Genomic DNA, 18,922 nt, shown 5'->3' with positions numbered 1-18,922 from the left:
GGCGCCAACCAATCCTGGGGAGGGTCCCGCCCACCCTCGTGCCCCATTGGGGAAATTCAATTTGACGGCCTCGCCCCTAGTAGAGGCCCCGCCCATCACGGGCCTAGGTTGTACGGGTTTGCAGTCTTCGGGCCACTGTTCGAGAGGCCTTCGCTGGTCGGGTGGGTGTTGCCAGGAGGATGCAGCTTTGCGCCAAAGTCAGGGAGGACGCCCAAAGCCGCGGTAAGTGGCCCGGGATTGTACTATTCGCGGAGCCTTCAGGACTGTCCCTCTCCGCCCTCCTCTTTGTTCGTGAGACCCTGTCCCCTCCCTCGACTCCGCCCCCTCCTCGCTTCAGTGCCCTGGCTTGGCCGCTGCCCCCAGGCTGCTTTCGGGACACCTGGTCCGGGTCACCTCAGAGCAGGGACTAAGTGCCCGGCAGCACCTTGACCCTACGTTGAAGTACCTCAGGGACCACCTCAGATGGAGCAGGGTCAATCACAAAACTCCCTTTCCCCAGCCGACACACCTTTGCACAGACGTTGACCTTATCTGTCATGCTTCTCGCTTCCAAGCCCCTCAGCGTCGGCCTCTTGCAGCGCTGTGGAGTTAAATAGGGAACACGAAGTCCAGAATTCAACAAATGGAGGAAACTGAGACCCAGAGAGAGCCAACATGCCCAAGACAACATAAGGAATCAGCCAGGGGACCCAAGAGCACAGACCCACTGGGGAAAACCACTCTGTCCCCTGTGATAGAGGTCAGGGTGCCTCCCACAGGTCTCCGTGGACATCAAAGGGAGTTGGAGCCTGGGAGGTGGGGTCTGGAATCCTGTCTGTCAAATAATAACAATAATAATATAGACTCATTTTTTTGTACTTGCCATGTACCAGGCATATAGTCCCTATAACGACCATTTGAGCCCAGGATTACTGTCCATTTTACAGTTGAGGACAACAGCTGATAGGTAGTGGAACTGTGGTTCCTACCAGCACCTTCTGAGTATAGAATCTGTGCTTTTAACCACTGTGATACGGGGTTGTGGGGAAGTGGTTTCAGCCTGTTGCTCCAGCAGAGCCCCTCAGCCCCACTGTCCAGCTCCTCTGTGGCCACCCACTACCACACCTTGCCCCTATCTAGAGTGAGGGCCAGTATCCACTCTGAGACTCTTTTAAAGGTGTCATCTTACTGCATCCCCACATCCCTGAGAGGTGGTCCCGTTTTACACATGGGAAAACCACGGCTCTGAGAGGGAAGAGGCTTGTTAAGGTCACACGGGAGGATGAGCAAACAGAGCCCAATTTGGGGCTTTAGTTCGAGGTCCCCTTCTCCTGAGCAGGCCCCATGTAGGCCCTCTCTGGTTAACCTAGATGTCATTTTTTTAAAATAAACTTTATTTTTTTATTTTTTATTTATTTTTATTTTTGGCCACGTGGCTTGTGGGATCTTAGTTCCCCGACCAGGGATTAAACCTGGGCACTTGGCAGTGAGAGCTCAGAGTCCTAACCATTGCACCGCCAGGGAATTCCCAACTTAGATGTCATCTTATTCTCCAGAACAAGGTTCAGCGCCCTCCAAAGCCAACTCGGTCCTATTCAAACCTCGCGCGCCCATTGGAACAGCCCCCTGGGGCGGGGCATACGTAGGCCACCTGAGTGGCGGCTCTTGGCTCCAGTGAATGGCCTGCTTCGTGCTAGCTCTGTCCCCACCCCCCAGGAGGGAGGAACGGCACAGGTGAGTTTCTGAGAGCGAACTTTGTGTCACACACGCGCTCACTAGTTCCTGGTAGTACTGAAGATAAGCATGGGTCCCGCCCCTCCATCAAGCCCTCAGGGCTGGGGTCCTCCTCCAGACCTACTTGCTTTCCCTTCCTATCTGAAAGGGGTGGGACGAGATGGTGGTGAAACAAAGATCAAAGGGCAGCCCGGTGCGGTTCTGGAGAAGCTTGCAGCCACAGCACAGGAAGGAGTAAACGTCCCATGAGGAGGCTCCTGGTGTTTACTGAGCACCAGTTGCATGCCTGACACGGGGTTTGCCCTGTTGCAAATTGACCACTGTGCAAGATAAGTATTACCCGGATTCTACAGAGGTGGAAGCTGAAGCTCAGGGAGGTGAAGGCACCTTGGCTGGTAATGGCATTCAAACTTGAGTGGAATTCTGCCCCATGCCAAAGCCCCTTTCCTCCACCTTGCTGCCTCTAGAATGGAGGGAATCCTGGAAGACTTCTTAGAGGAGGAGCAAACTGATCCTTGAGGAAGGGTGCAAAGAAATCCGTCCCACAGAGAAGAGGGGGAAAGACATGAAAGAGTATTAGTGGCAGGGGGACAGTGTGAATAAAGGCCAGGAGGTTTGTAAGTGGGAAAAGGAGGAGAGATGGGCTGTGGATGGAGAGGAAATGGGGATGGAAGACCTTCCATCTGTGAAAGACCCTGAGTGACAGGTGAGTAGGGTGAACATGTCTTATGGGCACTGGGGAGGCCTGGGCCTCAGTCTGTCCATTTATAAAATGAGGAGCTTGGACTGGCTCACTTCAGGCCCTCCCAGAAAGTGTCCAGATTCCTCCAGGTCCAACCCTGGACTGGCAGAGTGGGGAGTGGCTGGAGCAGCTCAGGGGCCAAGGGTAATATTTTGCTCCAGTCTCTCAGTCTGAGAATAAATATTTTTACCAAGCTGGCAGTGCCAGATCCCTGAATCTCCCTGGCTTCCCCTCCCCCTCCCTGGGGTCCTGCAGAGAAAGCCCAGTCCTGGGGTCAGGAGGCAAGAGGAGTGATGTGTCTTAGGCCTGGCTCCAGCCCAGGCAAAGTTTTGTTCCCCTTGGAGCCTCAGTTTCCTCATCTGCAAGATGGGGGAGTTGTGGCCTGAGCTTTCTAAGCCCTCTCCCCACCAGACTAGACAACATAAAATTCCAAGACTTTCAGGGAGACCCCACCTTGGGATGTGCTCACAAGTGGCTGTGAGGCCAGCCAAGGCCAAGACCTTGGGCCTATGAGGGGTCCAGAGCCTGCTGGTCAGTGGGAGGGGTAGAGGGGTTAGAGCTGGATCAGAGTTGGGCCTGCTGTTGGGGTCTCACAGCCTGGTGAGAGTAGGGGGAGAGATGGTATCTGGACTCTAAAAGTTGTGGAGAAAAAGCCCTCACTTGCTGTTTGGCATTTGGAAGGGGTGGGGAAAGGCAACCTGGAGAGGGCACAGCATGAGAGCAAAGGAAGTCAGGTAGGACTCTGAGGACTTTGCTGGGGAAAAGTCAGGTAGGCGAGGCTGGAGCATGGGGACCCTGGAGGAGAAGAACTGGTTCTTGCTGGGTTTGGCTGGATCCAAGGGCTGTGACCCTCTCCCTCGTGGGCAGAACTGGAGGCCCCCAAGGTCAGCAGCCACAGGAGTGGGGCTTGGGATCTGTTTGGCAAACCAGTTTGGCAAGGCTGTCTCCTCCATGATGTCATCCAGCTGCTGCATTCTCTGAGAGACAGTTTCAGATAAACTTCCGGCCTTGGAAGAAAAGGGGGCCCGGCCCCAGGTGCTGAAGGATGGGAAAGGAGTGACTCTTCAATGTAGGAAACTTGGAGGCAAGGGAGCCCTGGGAAGGAGAAGGGGATCTGAGATGCCCAATGGGCTGTGATGAACCCCAGGAGACCAGCCTCATGGAAAAAGGAGGGTTCTGGATGGGCCGGCCTGGACTTCTTATCACTTCTGGGAGTTCCCTGATGCCTGGCGTAATCTAGGCTTATGGCAGCGGCCCTGTATAATTGCTGCCCAGTGGGTTGGAACCATAAAAACACATGAGTGGCAGTTTTGTTATTATCATGAACCTCACAGCTTGAACGTTGTGAGATAGAACCATCATTATACAGAAGAGGAGACAGGCTCAACAAGGCCAAGCCACACCAGCACCTTACACAGGGTTAGAACCCAGAACTCTTGATTTTTTTTTTTTGGCTGCATGGCATGGCTTGCAGGATCTTAGTTCCCCTACCAGGGATTGAACCCGGACCCCAGCAGTGAAAGCGTGGAGTCCTAACCACTGGACTGCCAGGGAATTCCCCAGAACCCTTGCTCCTAACCATGGTACCCTGCCATTTGGGATCTCTGCCCACATGGGGCCTTGTCATATTTCTTAACTACTTGTGAGCACAGCAGCTGAATTGTGGCATCATAGAGTCCTAGATGCCCACCTCGTGGTAATCTGAGTTCCAGAGAGGGCAAGGAACAGGCTTCAGGTCACATAGCAATTGGAGGTGGAGCCACTTGGTACCCCAGATCCCCAGCCTCCCCAAATCCTTGTTTCCCCCTCAGGGCCTGGCACACTCAAGCATGAAATAACAATAACTAGCACATACTGAGTCCCTACTATGTGCCATTCATTCATTTATACATCACCACAGCCATGTGAGGTAGGTGCTAAGATTATACCCGTTTTATAGATAAAGAAACTGAGGCTCAGGGGGAAGTCACTTGTCCACGTTGACACTGCATATTGGTGGTAGGGCTGGGATTTGAACCCAGTTGTGTGTACCCTTTCCCCTTGGTGGACCCAATAGGCCTCACTGTAGGTATGAAGACCTCTAGACAGGAGGATGGTTGACCCCTTTGCAGGCTCCAGAGGCAAGCAGTGTCCAATTCATAGTTTTTACGCAGGCCTGGCCTTCCCGGGGCAGGCAGAAAAGTGCTGAGGCCACGAAATGCTCTGAACCTTCCCAGAGGAGGCGGCCACGGTGGGAGGGAGTGTTTGGTGCAGACCTCAGAGCCAAGTGTAGACGTGGCGGCTGGACCCACTGCAGGCGAGGGAGGGCAGGCGGGGTGGGGCCCAAACCCAAACCGGCCTCCCAGCAGTGTTCCCAGCCATCCGCCAGCCAGGCCCAGCCCTGCCCGCCCTTCTAGCTCCCCATCTGGATTTGAGATGAGGACGCTGGGCCTAATAATAGCTGAATGGTAGCAAAGGCAGTGCCTGGAGCCTCAGCCAGTGGGGGGCTGGGATCCCCATCATCTCATGCTGGCTTGGAACAGGTTTCTGAACTTTTAAAATAATAGCAAGTGCTTATGAAGTGCATACATGTGCCAGGCATTGTGCTGAGGTTAGCCCACAGTAACTCATTTATTCCTCACAACAACCCAATGAGATAAGTCTGTCATTAGCTCTATTTGACAGATAGAGAAACCGAGGCACAGAGAGTTAAGCAACTTATCCCTGACTGTTATAGCAGCCTCTCATTGCTGAGCACACACGTCTGTCCCAGGCCCTGTGCTAAGCACTTTCCATGTATTTTCCCATTTGAGGAAAATGCACAAGGCATCATAGGCAGATCATCCTTTATTTAGATGATGAAAAAAATGAGACCGAGAGAGAAAAGGGACTTGCCCAAGGTCACATGGCTGCAAGAGGTAACTCAAACCCAGGACTCTAGAGAGGGTAAGACCTTGGCTTCTGGAATCAGATAGACCTGAGCACCTCACTGGTGACATCACTGCTCCTTAGCTGTGTGGCCTTGGCAAGTCACATCACCTGCCTGAGCTTCTGTTTTCTCCTCTGTAAAATGGGGGTTTGGTTGACATGATGCTAACACCACCTGCCAGCTATTAAGTCCACCTTGGGGGTAGTAGGTCATTTACATCATGCATTTATGTTGTGCATTCTCTCATTCAGTTCTCACAACAGCCCCCAAGATGGGGACTCCTCTTCTCTCACACCTGTTTTATAGAAGAGAATGTGAGGCTCAGAGGGTGGAAGGGCCTTGCCCAGGACCGACAGCAAGTGAGTCAGGATTTGAGCCCAGTGCTCTGATTCCAGAGGCTGAGCACTTTTCTCTCTACACTTTGCATCCTTATACTGAGGCACAGAGAGGGTGTGGGCTCTGCCTGCGTCACAGAGCGAAGTAGGTCTCTAGGGCCATCTGATGTGTAAAGGCCAGGAGGGGAAGGCCTTTCCACCAGCCCCAGGTCACTGCAGTCACAGCTTTTCCAGGCTTGACGCTCAAGGTGTTTCCTAGACTCAAATATCTGAAAAGATGCCCTGTTCTTCCAAAGGCCGGAGTGAGATCCACATTTGGGGGCCCCTTTCCTGGGAGGCCAGGGTGCTGGATTCCTGGTTCAGCTAGCAGAGGTGGGGAGGTTCCTTCTGGCCAAAGAGGACCAGTCTTCGGAGTCATACGGGAAGCTTGGGGCATGAAGAGAGCTTCAGGTTTTGCTTAAATCCTGATTCTTCCATTCACTAGCCACTTCATCTTCCTGAACCTGGGAAGGAAGTTTCAAATGGGGGCACTAATACCTCCTGTAGTGGTTTGTTTGCAAAATAACTTCAGTGCTTTGCTTCCCTGTATGCAAGCCCCTTTGCAGTGTGACTTTGGAACTCCTCCCATCAGGAGATAGAGCCTATTTCCTCATTCCTTAAACCTGGGCTCAGCCATATGGCCTATTTTGGCCAATAGAATATAGCAGAGGTGACATTGCCTGTTCTGAGTCTGGACTGTAAGAAGTCTTGTAGCCTCTGCCCATTCTCTTGGAACCCTCCCAGCTGTCATGTGAACAGGCCTGGGCTATCCTGCTCAGGGATGAGAGACCACTGGAACAGGAATGAGCTGTCCTGGCTGAGGCTGTGCTAATCAGCCAGTTAAGACCAGAAGAACCTTTAGCTGAGCCCAGACCAAATTGCCAATCCATGAAATCATGAGCTAACTAAATGGTTGCTGTTTTTTGTGGGGTTTTTTTGTTTTGTTTTTTTTGGCCGCGCCGCGCAGCATGCGAGATCTTAGTTCCCTGACCAGGGATCGAACCTGTGCCCCCTGCAGTGGAAGCATGGAGTCCTAACCACTGGACCACTACAGAAGTCCCTGGTTGCTGTTTTAAGGCACTAAGTTTTGGGGTGATTTGTTATGCAGCATCATTATGGAAATTAATAACTGATACAGTTTCATTCAGTGCAATTAATGGTAACTGCTGTAACAAAACAAAAATCTCAGTGGCTTAACCCAATGATAGTTTATTCCTCACTCATGCAAAGTCTGATATAGGTCAGGAGTCTCCTAACCCATCTGCCTTGGAAGGCAGCTCTCTTCCAGGCAGTGACTCCCCAAGGCCCTCCCTGGAATCCATTCCTGAATCCTCTGCATGTGGAAAGGGAGACTAAAAATCAAAAGAGACTCACCCATTCTTAATTGCCTTGGCCCAGGGATGACATGTAATTTTCACTGGCCAGAATGTAGTCACATGACTCTGCTAACTGTAGGGCCCAGGAAGAGGAAACAGGTTGAAGAACACAAATCATTGGCTCTGCCACATTCCCTCCCTCACCAGGCACCATGAGGAGTCAGACAGTACCTAGCACAGAGTGGCTTAAATAAGGGGCAATTTATAGGTGAAGAATCTGAGGCTTGGGACTTCCCTGGCGGTCCAGGGATTAAGACACTGTGCTTCGGGCTTCCCTGGTGGCACAGTGGTTAAGAATCCGCCTGCCAATGCAGGGGACACGGGTTTGAGCCCTGGTCCTGGAAGATCCCACATGCCACGGAGCAACTAAGCTCATGTGCCACAACTACTGAGCCTGCGCTCTAGAGTCTGCGAGCCACAACTACTGAGCCTGCGTGCTGCAACTACTGAAGCCTGTGCACCCTAGAGCCCGTGCTCTGCAACAAGAGAAGCCACAGCAATGAGAAGGCCACGCACCGCAAAGAAGAGTAGCCCCCACTCGCCACAACTAGAGAAAGCCCGCGCACAGCAACGAAGACCCAACGCAGCCAAAAATAAGTAAATAAAATAAATAAATTTATTTTTTTAAAAAAAGACTGTGCTTCTACTGCAGGGGGCACGGGTTCAAAAAAAAGAAAAAAAAGATTATGGGGCTCAGAGAGGTTGACAAATTTGCCCAAAACCACACAACAAGTCAAATGAGTAGCTGTTTTGTGGTAGTGAAGGGCTCAGAACAGATCTGGAGTTGGACAGATCTGGGTGCAAATCCCAACTCTGTCGTTTCCTTGCTGTGTGACATTAGGCTAGTTACCCAGTTTCTCTGCATTTCAGTTTCCTCATCCACAAAATGGGGAGGGGAATAGTTCCAACTTCACAGGGTTAGGGTGAGCATTCAGGAGCTTATGTGTGTCAAGAGCTTAGCTCAGATCCTGGTACATGGGACCTACTTAATAAATGTGAGCCACCTGGGCAGGCATGATGCTCTTTCTCATCTTGCCAGGGTCAACAAATTTTTATGTTTTGTGCAAATTCTGTCCCTTCCTCCTACCTCTTGTGGTATGAATGGTTTTATTTACTTGGTTAAGAGAAGGAAAATTTCCCCCAATTGGATATTAGTTACACAAGCCTTTACAAGCACAAAGCCCCCAAACACCCATGGCTGTTCTGCTGACAGAGGTCTGAAATGATTTCATTATTGCTTCCTTTAGACTAAAGCTTGGCTCTGTAAAATGCATCCCCTTCCCAACCCACCCCTAGGATTGTCCCATCCCTGGGAACGGAGCAAGAGGGTCTGCAGCTAATGGGCTCCAGCTGGGGAAAGGCCAGGGCCAGGGCCAGAGCAGACCCTGCTGGGTGTGTGGTCTGGGCCTTATGAAAATTTCTGCCCAGCCCGAAGGAAAGGTCCAAGATGGGTGAGATATGGCTTCCCCTCCTTTCACCCCATTTAACCCATCTCTGAGCCTCCCTTTGAAGCCAGGCAGACAGGTTCGTGAGCATCATGGCGCTCACAGTCTGGAGGTGGAGACAGATTCAGCGAACAGAGCACCATATAAAGTCTTCATTACAGATTAGGGTCATTTCTGTGAAGTGGGAGCCACATGGCACTATGGGAGCTTGTACTGGGGGCCTACTTTAAATTATTTTTAAACTTTTGTTTTTGAAGAGATAATCCTGGGAGGTCAGAGAAGGTATCTCTCAGGAGGTAATTATGCTCAGATCTGGAGGATAAGAAGAAATTTGCTGAACAAAGAGTTGGTCTTGGGATGAGGGGTGGTGTTCCAGGTAAGGAACAGGTTGTGCAAATGCCCTGAGGCAGGAAGGAACAACCTCCAGGAACTGATGGAAGACTAAAGCAACTGGTGTTTGAAGGGTTAGGGAGAAGCGGGGTGCAAATGAGAAGAGAGAGGGGAGCAGGGGCCAGTCCCTGTGGGCAGGATTGTCTACATAATTTGTGGGGCCTGATGCAAAGCAAAAACATGAGACCCCTTTAAGAATTTCAAGATGGTGACAGTAAATCATTAAACTAAGCATGGGGCCCTGTGCAACTGCACAGGTCATACACCCAGGATGATGGTCCTGCACTTGGACCATTGTAAGAAGGAAGGACTTTGCTGTGAGGGCTGCAGGGAGCCACCGAAGGCTTCTGAGCTAGGGGTGGTAAGATCTGATTTGCATAAACCCAGGTGCTGTCTCACTATACCACACCTGGATGGTATGTGACCCTCTCCTCTCTGCACAGGTGGCCTGATTCATTTTCCTAAAATATTTTACTTGGAATCTCACTCTCCTGATCAAGAACCTGCAGTGGCTCCCACCCCCTTATCAGATCCGGCCCAAACTCCCTACCTAGACATTCAAGGCCTTTCATAATCTGCCGTTACCTGATTTAATTAACCTGCTATCAACATAAGGCTATGTGCCGAATCCCAGAGCTGATGAACTAACCCAAGGACTCATGGTAATTACAGGAGGCAAGGCAGGACCGGAACCCAGGTCTTCTGCGGTAGGCAACCCCCTGCCCTGGAGGAGGGTGCAGCCTCACAATGTGCTTTGTACCCCCCAACCTAGCACAGAGACTTGCACCAATAGGTGCTCAGTCTGTGTCTGTGGCAGCGAGTTCCTCCTCCAGGGCAGGGTATTTCAGAATCCAAGATGTAGTTAGTGTCCTTCCTGACTCCTTCTCTCCATCACCTCTATCTCTAGGCATTCGCCAAGCCCCACTGCCCCGCCCTGGGCGGCTGGGGTTGGGGGTTGAGGTGCGGGGGCCGGGTCCTGCCTATAGACACGTGTTTGGCCTGCACAGCTTTTAAAAAGCTTTTCCAACTCATCATTAACGTTTAAAAATCAAGAAATTTCACATGGCAATCTGCATTGTTGTTTCTCTGCAGAGTCCTGGGCCTGGATTCCCCAGGGGAAGCCGCGTGCTCCTTAACTGGACCCTCCGAGGGGTTCCGCCCTAAGTCCGAAGTAAGACTGTGGAGTTTGGAACCTTGAAGAAAGAGCACCCTAGTTACCACCAAAGGCCAATCAGGATCCTGAAATCTGACCAATCAGATGATTGGCGGCGGGGCCATGTGGAGTAAGCCTCACTCCCAGCCTCTGCAAAAGAGGACAGGAAAGGTTTTGCTCCAGTTCTTACAACCAGCTCCAACCTGCTGGTTGACTCCCGAATCCCTGGGGGCTGAAAGGATGCAGTGAGTGTTCCTCAGACGGGCCAAGCTGGTCCCTCCCACCCAGCCTTTGATCTTGCCCGTGCTTTCCGCTTGGACAGCTCTTTCTCCTCATCATCACTCTGGCTGGCTCCTGAGTACCATTCAGGTCTCAACTCAAAAGTCACCTCCTTAGCAAGGCCTTCCCAGCGCACCTATCTGAAGCTCCAGACATTACTCTGTATTGTATTATCCTTTTGTATTTTTATTATTTGTTAAATCATAGCAGTTATTACCTGAAATTTATGTGTTGCTGTTTGTTTTTTTTTTTATTTTTAAAAATAAATTCATTTATTTTTGGCTGCGTCAGGCCTTCATTGTTGGGTCTTCGTTGCTGCGCTTGGGCTTTCTCTAGTTGCCGTAAGTGGGGGCTACTCTTTTTTTTTTAATTCTATTTATTTATTTTTGGATGTGTTGGGTCTTTGTTGCTGTGCGCGGGCTTTCTCTAGTTGCGTTGAGTGGGGGCTACTCTTTGTTGTGGTGCGTGGGCTTGTCATTGCGGTGGCTTCTCTTGTTGCAGAGCACGGCTCTAGGTGCCCAGGCTTCAGGAGTTGTGGCTCACGGGCTCTGGAGCACAGGCTCAGTAGTTGTGGCACACGGGCTTAGTTGCTCCGCAGCATGTGGGATCTTCCCGGACCAGGGCTCGAACCCGTGTCCCCTGCATTGGCAGGAGGATTCTTAACCACTGTGCCACCAGGGAAGCCCGAGTGGGGGCTACTCTTCGTTGCAGTGCACGGGCTTCTCATTGCAGTGGCTTCTCTTGTTTTGGAGCTCGGGCTCTAGGCACGCAGGCTTCGATACTTGTGGCACATGGGCTCAGTAGTTGTGGCTCATGGTCTCTAGAGCTCAGGCTCAGTAGTTGTGGTACACGTACTTAGTTGCACCGCAGCATGTGGGATCTTCCTGGACCAGGGCTCAAACCCATGTCCCCTGCATTGGCAGGCGGATTCTTAACCACTACGCCACCAGGGAAGTCCCTATGTTGCTATTTGGCTCCCACTAGATGTGAGCTCTGTGAAGGCAAGGACCAAGTCTGTCTTGCTCATCACCAAGTCCCTAGGGCTGCGAATGTGACATGGCACCACAGAAGAGGTTCAGCCCATGTTTGTGGAAAAGTGAACCACTGGACTCACAAAAGACCTTTCCCTGGAGGATGCCCATGACTCCTTGATACAAGTGTGGGTGGGAGCTGGTTGGCAATTAGGAAGCAATTAGTCACCAGCTAATTAATGCACAAGACAGCTTAGGGGCTGGGAGGCAATCAAGGGACTGAAGCCCACAAAGGAACCTCAGGTCTCTGGGAAAATATTGAGAGAGGGCAATGAGGAATCCCCGGGGTAATGTTTGAAAACCTCTTCTGTGTTGTTGAAGGAGATTTAAATGATCAGAAGCCCCCCAAAAGGGGACTTGGTCCCTTTAAGAAGCAGGTGGGTCTAGCCAGGCTCTGGTGATGGGGCTGGAAGAACTGGCCTGTAAAATAAGCGATGGGATGAGGAAGAGTCACCCTTTCCTACTTGGGGGATTTACCTTTGGATATTAGGAAAGGTTCTTTTGTTTGCAAATACCAGAAACCTCCTAGACTAACCTGAGTTAAAAGGGGACTTTATTGGGAGCCCATCAGAAGGGGTATCAAGATTATAAAAATTTCAAGGTAGAAAGAGGGGGCCCAACAACTCATGTTGTTTCCGTTTACTCAACATTGTTTTCTGGTTTCCAGAACCTTCTGATCAGCCTGTGGTCTGGAGCTTTGCATTCAAAGTGTGGTCTGTGGAGCAGCAGCTTTGGCATCTTCTAGGAGCTTGTTGGAAATGCAGAGTCTCAGGCCTTGCCCCAGACCTACTGCATCAGGATCTGTATTTTAACAAGATTCTCAGGGGATTCATGTGCACATTATAGTTTGGGTGCATGGCCACAGGAATCAACTGGGTAATGGTGGGGACGGTGTCTCTTAAACCTGAAGGTTCCTAGGAGAGCTGCTGCCTTGGTGGTCTCCATGGGATGGTTGTTCCCCAGGGTCCACTGGAGAGAGGGCAGTAAAATCGGCAATCTTGAGCTGCTGTTAGCGATTCTTGCTCGGGTGCTAGCTGGGCGGGAGTCCAGCCCACAGCAGCCTGCTCCTCAGGTAGGAGATGGTCCTGGGGAACCCAGGCCTGTGACTTGCCAAGGAGGAAACTACTCGGGACCCTGGAGGGAATGCCCTGTATGCTGCTGGATTCCTACTTAGGGGACTCTATTTTGAAGGGCTCATCTGCTTGGCTGAAGGAAGGCAGAGGATGGCCTGGGCTGATGTTGGAGCTGGGACTTTCAATCTGCCTGCTCTGATCCTGGCAAGCAGTTCCTAAAAAGCTGCCCTCAGGGCATGGAATGGAAATAGCCTTATTGACTCTGCCCAGTAGGAGTTCCAAAGCACCTTCACCTCTTATCGTATTTGATCTTCCTAATGATCTTGTACAAAGGATGTAAACAAACAGAAAAACAAAACCACCAGTGAAGCATAAGAGTTTCCTGCCTTTAAAAAGGGTTAAGTGCAACCCAAGGAGTGTTGCTACTTAACTTGTACCTCCCTCTTGGTTTGTTAAAATCCTGTTCTCAAATTAAGGTGCTGTTGGGTTAGGAGGTTGGATCGTGGGTGAGCTCATCCTCTCACATTATGAAGTTGTTCATTTAAAGTGTGCCTATATTGGGATTCCCTGGTGGTCCAGTGGTTAAGACTCGGTGCTCCCAATGCAGGGGGCCTGGGTTCGATCCCTGGTCAGGGAATAAGATCCCGCATGTCCCAACTAAAGACCCCTTTGCGGCAACTGAGACCCAGTGCAGCCAAATAAATAAATTAATAATAATAAAAAAAATAAAGTGTGCCTATGTAGATCTCTCAGCAAGACACAAGTATCCATGCAGGCTTATTCAGTACTCTCTGGAGCTCAAGAGTTTCCCTTTTAGGGCCAAAGCATTATTGAAAGAAGGCAATTCCTACTTCTCTCACTATTTCTCCCATTGGAGAAAGGATCTCCCGCCTGCCACCCACAGGTCCCAGGCATCACACGGCATCTCGAGGCAGCTCCAAAATTGCATTCAGATGCTCCAGAAGGAAACTGTCAGCCTCTACAAGGCTCACCTTGTGTCTCCAAAACTTATTAAGTGACATCATAAGTAAGGCTTGGCAAACAGGATGAGGGAGTCTGGCCAGTGAGGACAGACAGAAGCCTGTGGGTATGGATGCAGGCAGAACAGAAATGGAGACTGGTAATAGGTGGAGGTGAGGACAGAGCTGAGTGCCTTGGACAGAGAATGAACAATCCCAGTTAGCTTTACAGAACACTTTCATAAACATGGTCCTCCACTATCCTCAGAAGCCCTGAGTGGTAAAATTTAATTATACCCAGTTCATAGATGAGGATCCTAAGGTCCTGAAAGGTCATCAAGCTACACAAAACTGAGCCATGCATCTTAGACCAGTGCTTGGTTCATAGTAGGTGAATAGTTGATGTTTGTTGAATAAAAGTAGAAAGTGTGCATTGCGTAGCACCTTTAAAAAGAACTGTAAATGATGAGAAGTTTACATTTTTTGCATAGTCTTAAGTATCTCCCCACAAGATACTTACTAATTACAAAGGAACCCTTTATAAGAGAAACTTGGCAGGCACCTCCTTAAACCAGGTGATCAATGTTAACTTCACTAGTAATAAATCACGTTGACAAGATGAAGCCCTTGTATGCTGTACTAAGAAGGGCACAACATTACTCTGTGCTATTCTTGCCAAAAATGCATAATCTCGATCTGATCAAGCGAAAACCACGAGACATCCAAATTGAGGGATATTCTGTAAAATGACTGACCAGTACTCTTCAGTGTCAAGGTCATAAGAGATAAGAGAGACTGAGGAACTGTCACAGATTGGAGGAGGCTAAGAAGACATAACAACTAAATACAAAGTGGGATGCTGGATTTGATTACAAGGAAAACTGGCAAAATTCAAATAGGTCTGTAGGTTAGTTAATAGCATTGTATTAGTGTTGATTTCCTGGCTTTGATAACTGTACCAAGATTAGGTAAGATGTTAATATTAGGGGAAGCTAGGTGAGGGATATAGGAGGTGAAGAGTTTAGGAGAGCTCTCTGAACTATTTTTCCAACTTTTCTGTAAGTCAAATTATTTCAAAATAAAAAAAAATTTAACTATAAGGTAAATTTTATATGTGAATTCTAAATTTAAAAAACTATATATGCACCCCAATGTTCATAGTAGCATTATTATTTTTTTTATAGCAGCATTATTTACAATTGCCAAAATATGGAAGCAACCTGTGTCCATCAACAGATGAATGGATAAACATGTGGTATATATATATATAATGGAATACTATTCAGTCATAAAAAAGAACAAAGGACTTGGAAGACAATACACTAAGTGAAATAAGTCGGGCAGAGAAAGATAAATACTGTATGATATCACTTATATGTGGAATCTAAAAATACAACAACTAGTGAATATTACAAAAAAGAAGCCGATTCACTCACTGACATAGAGAACAAACTAGTGGTTACCAGTTGTGGGGGGCATTATAAGGTTGGGGGAGTGGGAAGTACAAACTATTGGATGTGAGATAGGCTCAAGGATATACTGTACAACAGGGAGAATATAGCCAATGTTTTGTAATAACTGTAAATATAACCTTTAAAATTGTATAAAAATTTTTAAAAAATTAGATAAACTCCAAAAATCTTGACAAAGTAAGGCATTAATATATAGCTCCTTTGGATGACACCTTTACCAGTGCTCACTTTTCTCTTCTAATTTGAGATAACATTTTGAATCTCTGTATATTCCAGATTATTCTTAGCTCAAATGCCACCTCTTCCAAGAAGCTCTACTTGATCTCTACAGCTAGAAGTTGTGCCTTCCTCCCCTGAACTCCCACAACACCTTATTTGCACCTCTGTTGGGGCATTTATCACCTCCATGGTGGACATCTATGGTATCATCCACCCAGCCTACCTGCCCAGCTCTTTTTCCTCCTGCTCCTGACTCCAACCATGATGTTCTCACAGGAGCTGCCATGTTGTTACAGACCCCACCCCAAGCCACAGTTGATTGGTCCAGGGGTACACATCTGACTGTTGGGCCAATCAGACACCTTCCAGGTTCCCCCCACTGGAACTGAGAAGTTAACTGGTCTGTCTCTGGTTGCTGGAGCCATGAGATATGAAGTTGGAGCCATGAGATATGAATGTGGAAGCTGTTAGCCATTGTGTTCTCTGACACATGGAGGAACCCTGTCTGCAGCTAGAGAGAAGATAGCAAACACAGCAAGGAGGAGAGAAAGAGAGAGAGAGCTGATTCCATCTGTTTTGTTCTTTTGTTTGTTTTTATTTTTGGGGTTTCTTTTGGTGTAAACAACAGATTTATTTCTCACAATTTTGGAGACTGGGAAATTTGAGATCAGGGTGCCAGCCTTGTCGAGTTTTGGTGAGGGCCTACTTCCTGGGTTGTAGACAGCTGCTTTCTCACTGTCCTCACTTGGTGAAGAGCAGAGAGAGGACTCTGATTCTATCTGTTCTTGAAGTTTTCTGTCCTTGCCAGGAGTGGTTGGTTGGTTGGCCCTGCTGTCTACTACGTAACCCCCAGAATCCAATCTTCCAATAAAATCCCCTTCCAATAAATCTTTCTTTATTAAGGTAGCCAGAATAGTTTTCTGCGGCTTTCAACCAAAAGATACTCAATGAATATAACTATTCTGAGTTATATGCATAAATGTTTTCTCTCTCGCATTCATCTGGAGATTGCCAAATGCCCATCTTAGATACAGTTCTCCCTGGCCTGCAACTAGTGAGAAAACTAGGACCATTACTTATAAAGATAATTTTCAAAAATTGCTAAATTCTGAGATTAGTCCTTATTAAATTTTATGGTGACAGAAAGTAATGCTTTATTTTTCCTTTTCTTAAATGCTCTTTGACAAATAACAAAATGTTGGCAACTGTGTGCCTCATTTGGGGAGAACACTATACTGGAATGTGAAATCGCAGAGTCTGGGGAGCGCTGTCCAGGTATTGATTCCTCTGGCAGGGCCCTTGTCTGGCTCCCAGTACAGCTCCTGGAATGGGGTAAGGCAGGAGATGCCTCCAAAAATGAGTGAGATGAGGTAACGGGTTTAGAGAGTTGTTCTGGTCTCCTGCCTGTCACGAGGAGATGATCTGATTTAAAACTATTGCAGCTTGTTCATTCATTCTTTTATGATTTTTCAAAGGAAACCTAATTTCTTTATATATCTGCATAATGTCCCACTAGCCCTGCCTGACTTTCCCTTTCATGCGGACCTCAGATTAATTTTCCCTTTTATCCTAATTGTCTAGGAACGGCTTGGCTGGGAGGAAAGGTGAGGGCACCTGTCTCAGAAAGTGGTCAGCTCACTGTGGTGGGGAGAGAGCACTGGAATGGGGGTCATACAGCACTGCAGTCCAACTCTGGCTTCCCCTCGGGCTGGTTGCAAGGTCTCAGGCAACTTGCTTCATTTCTCTGAGCCTTGGTGTCCCCATCTGTGAAATGGGAATGATATCTAGCCTACCTTCTGCACAGGACTATTATGAGGGGCTGAATAAGGCTTTGGCAGCAGTTTGGAAATTGGACGTGGAGGGAACAGGTGCCAGGTATTGTTTTACAGGAGCTGTTGGGGGGCCTTGGGTGGGGAAATGATTAAGAAATAGAAATGGGAACGTAAGAAAGTGCAGGGGAGTGGCAAGGTGCTTCTAGCTAGTCCTGGCTCTGTCTATTACTTGCATGTGACCTCACCTCTCTGTGCCTCAGTTTCTTTATCCGGAAACCCAGGTCCCACAGTCAGGAAGTAACTCTTCCTTTTACCTCACGCTGGGCGTCAAAGTATACCTAGAGCTGGGAGAGAGAGAGAGGCACTCCAGGTGGAGGGGTGTGCATGAGCAAAGGCTTGGAGTTAGGAATTACTGCAGCATGGATGAGAAACACTGGTCTCACGTGTTTTGTTTCATGGGGACAATAATAATATTTCTCTATCGTGATGAGAATTAAACAAGAAATGCAGGTAGAGCACTTAGCACAGACTGGCACATAGCAAACTCAGTAATGGTGCTTGTCCTTACTGCTCCTGTTTTATTTTACAGATAAAGAAAACAGAGCCTCCAAGAGGTGATGCAGCCGGCCCAGTCACACAGCCATCAGTAGTCGAGCAGGATTTGAACCCACATCTTCTGACTCTAGAGGCCAGGCTCTGAACCACTGTGTTACAGTCACCCCATTCTGGGGCCTCTGCTCTCGACCCCAGCTGCCATCCTGACTCAGCAACTGTGGGTGGCCTTGCTCCGGTGCATGGGCAGCAGAGCCAGTGAGAAGCCTCCCAGTTCCTTGAAAACCAAATATGGCCAGACCAGGCCCTCAAAGGCCCGACTCCAAGGCTGGTCTTGCTCTTGCCTGCTCCTCTGTGCTGTGGGGCCCTACTCCCTGTGCAACCCCCTGGCTCTGCCCCAGGGGACTCTGGGAGAGCCTCCATCCAGAGGCCCCTCCTCATAGGATCTTGTTGAGCAAGTTACTGAAGAAGAACACGTGAGACCAGTATCTCTTCCGTGCTGCAGTAATTCCCAACTCCAAGCCTTTGCTCATGCAGTCCCCTCCACCTGGACTTCCTCTCCCTCTCTAAGCCGCTCTTATGCATTCTTTGGGGCCCAATGTGAGCTATCAGGAAGGGTTACCTCCTGACTGTATGACCTGGGGTAAATCTCTCATCCTATCCGTCTGTCTGTCAGTCCGTCCATCTATCCATCCATCCATCCTTCCATCCAGTGGGCACCTACCTGTGCCAGGCATTTTACATATAGTCTCTCCTTTCAGACTAGAAGCTCCTTAAGGATCGCAGACCAAGTGTAGAAGATAATTGTTCAACTAATATCCATGGGCCAAGTCCTGTCCTTACTACAGTCCTGCCGAGGCTCTTATCATTATCACCCCCTTTTCACAGTTGGGAAGACTGTACTCAGACAGGGGAAGTACAAGGGACTCAGCAGAGATGAGTGGAGCTGAGACTTGAACCCTGATCTGTTGGACTCTGGAGGCCAAGTTCCTAACCACTAGGCAGTACTGCCCAACTCCTAATGGAGGGAGTTGGTGGTGAGAGTCAGGTCCTGGGAGACCACTTCTCCTTCAGTTCTTGGCTCCCCGAGTAGTCCCCTTAACACAGCCTGAGGAAGCTGTACCTCGCCTACCTTCCTATTCCGCACCTCTGTGACCAGAGCTGGTCTGACACTTGCCAGGGTGGCTGGGAGAGCATTAATTTTTTCCCTTGCCTTCCCCTGACTGAGACTTTGAGAATGCCTGTCCCGTCTCAGGGCCTACAAAGTCCTTTTCAAGGTCACCAGCTTCCTCACCTCAGCCCTGCAGGGGAGGCAGCGCAGGGAGGCTCTTCCTCATAGTTCTGATGGGGGACCTACAGCCCCAGCACTGGTCATATGCCACATCAGGGGGTGGCCCAGCTGGGCCTGGAATCTCTTGTTTCAAGGAACGGAGCCATGGTATGAGGTACTTATGAGTCTGACAG

At 49.2% G+C, this 18,922-nt stretch overlaps 1 long non-coding RNA gene across 2 annotated transcripts; it reads left to right on the top strand.

The window, feature by feature from the left end:
- Positions 1-41: 41 nt before the first annotated feature.
- LOC309610354 lies at positions 42-18,120 on the top strand. 2 transcript variants are annotated; one of them, XR_014233863.1, is made up of 3 exons: positions 42-222; positions 1,536-1,713; positions 17,496-18,120. It is a non-coding gene; the product is annotated as an uncharacterized lncRNA (long non-coding RNA). The 2 variants fall into 2 exon arrangements; XR_014233864.1 differs by lacking the exon at positions 17,496-18,120 and adding an exon at positions 10,041-10,665.
- Positions 18,121-18,922: the final 802 nt, after the last annotated feature.

Source organism: Balaenoptera borealis, assembly GCF_965194805.1.
Source record: "Balaenoptera borealis genome assembly, chromosome: 14".
Classification (NCBI taxonomy): Eukaryota; Metazoa; Chordata; class Mammalia; order Artiodactyla; family Balaenopteridae; genus Balaenoptera; species Balaenoptera borealis.
The sequence above is the reverse complement of the archived record's forward strand: the minus strand, read 5'-3'. Positions and strand labels throughout refer to the sequence as shown.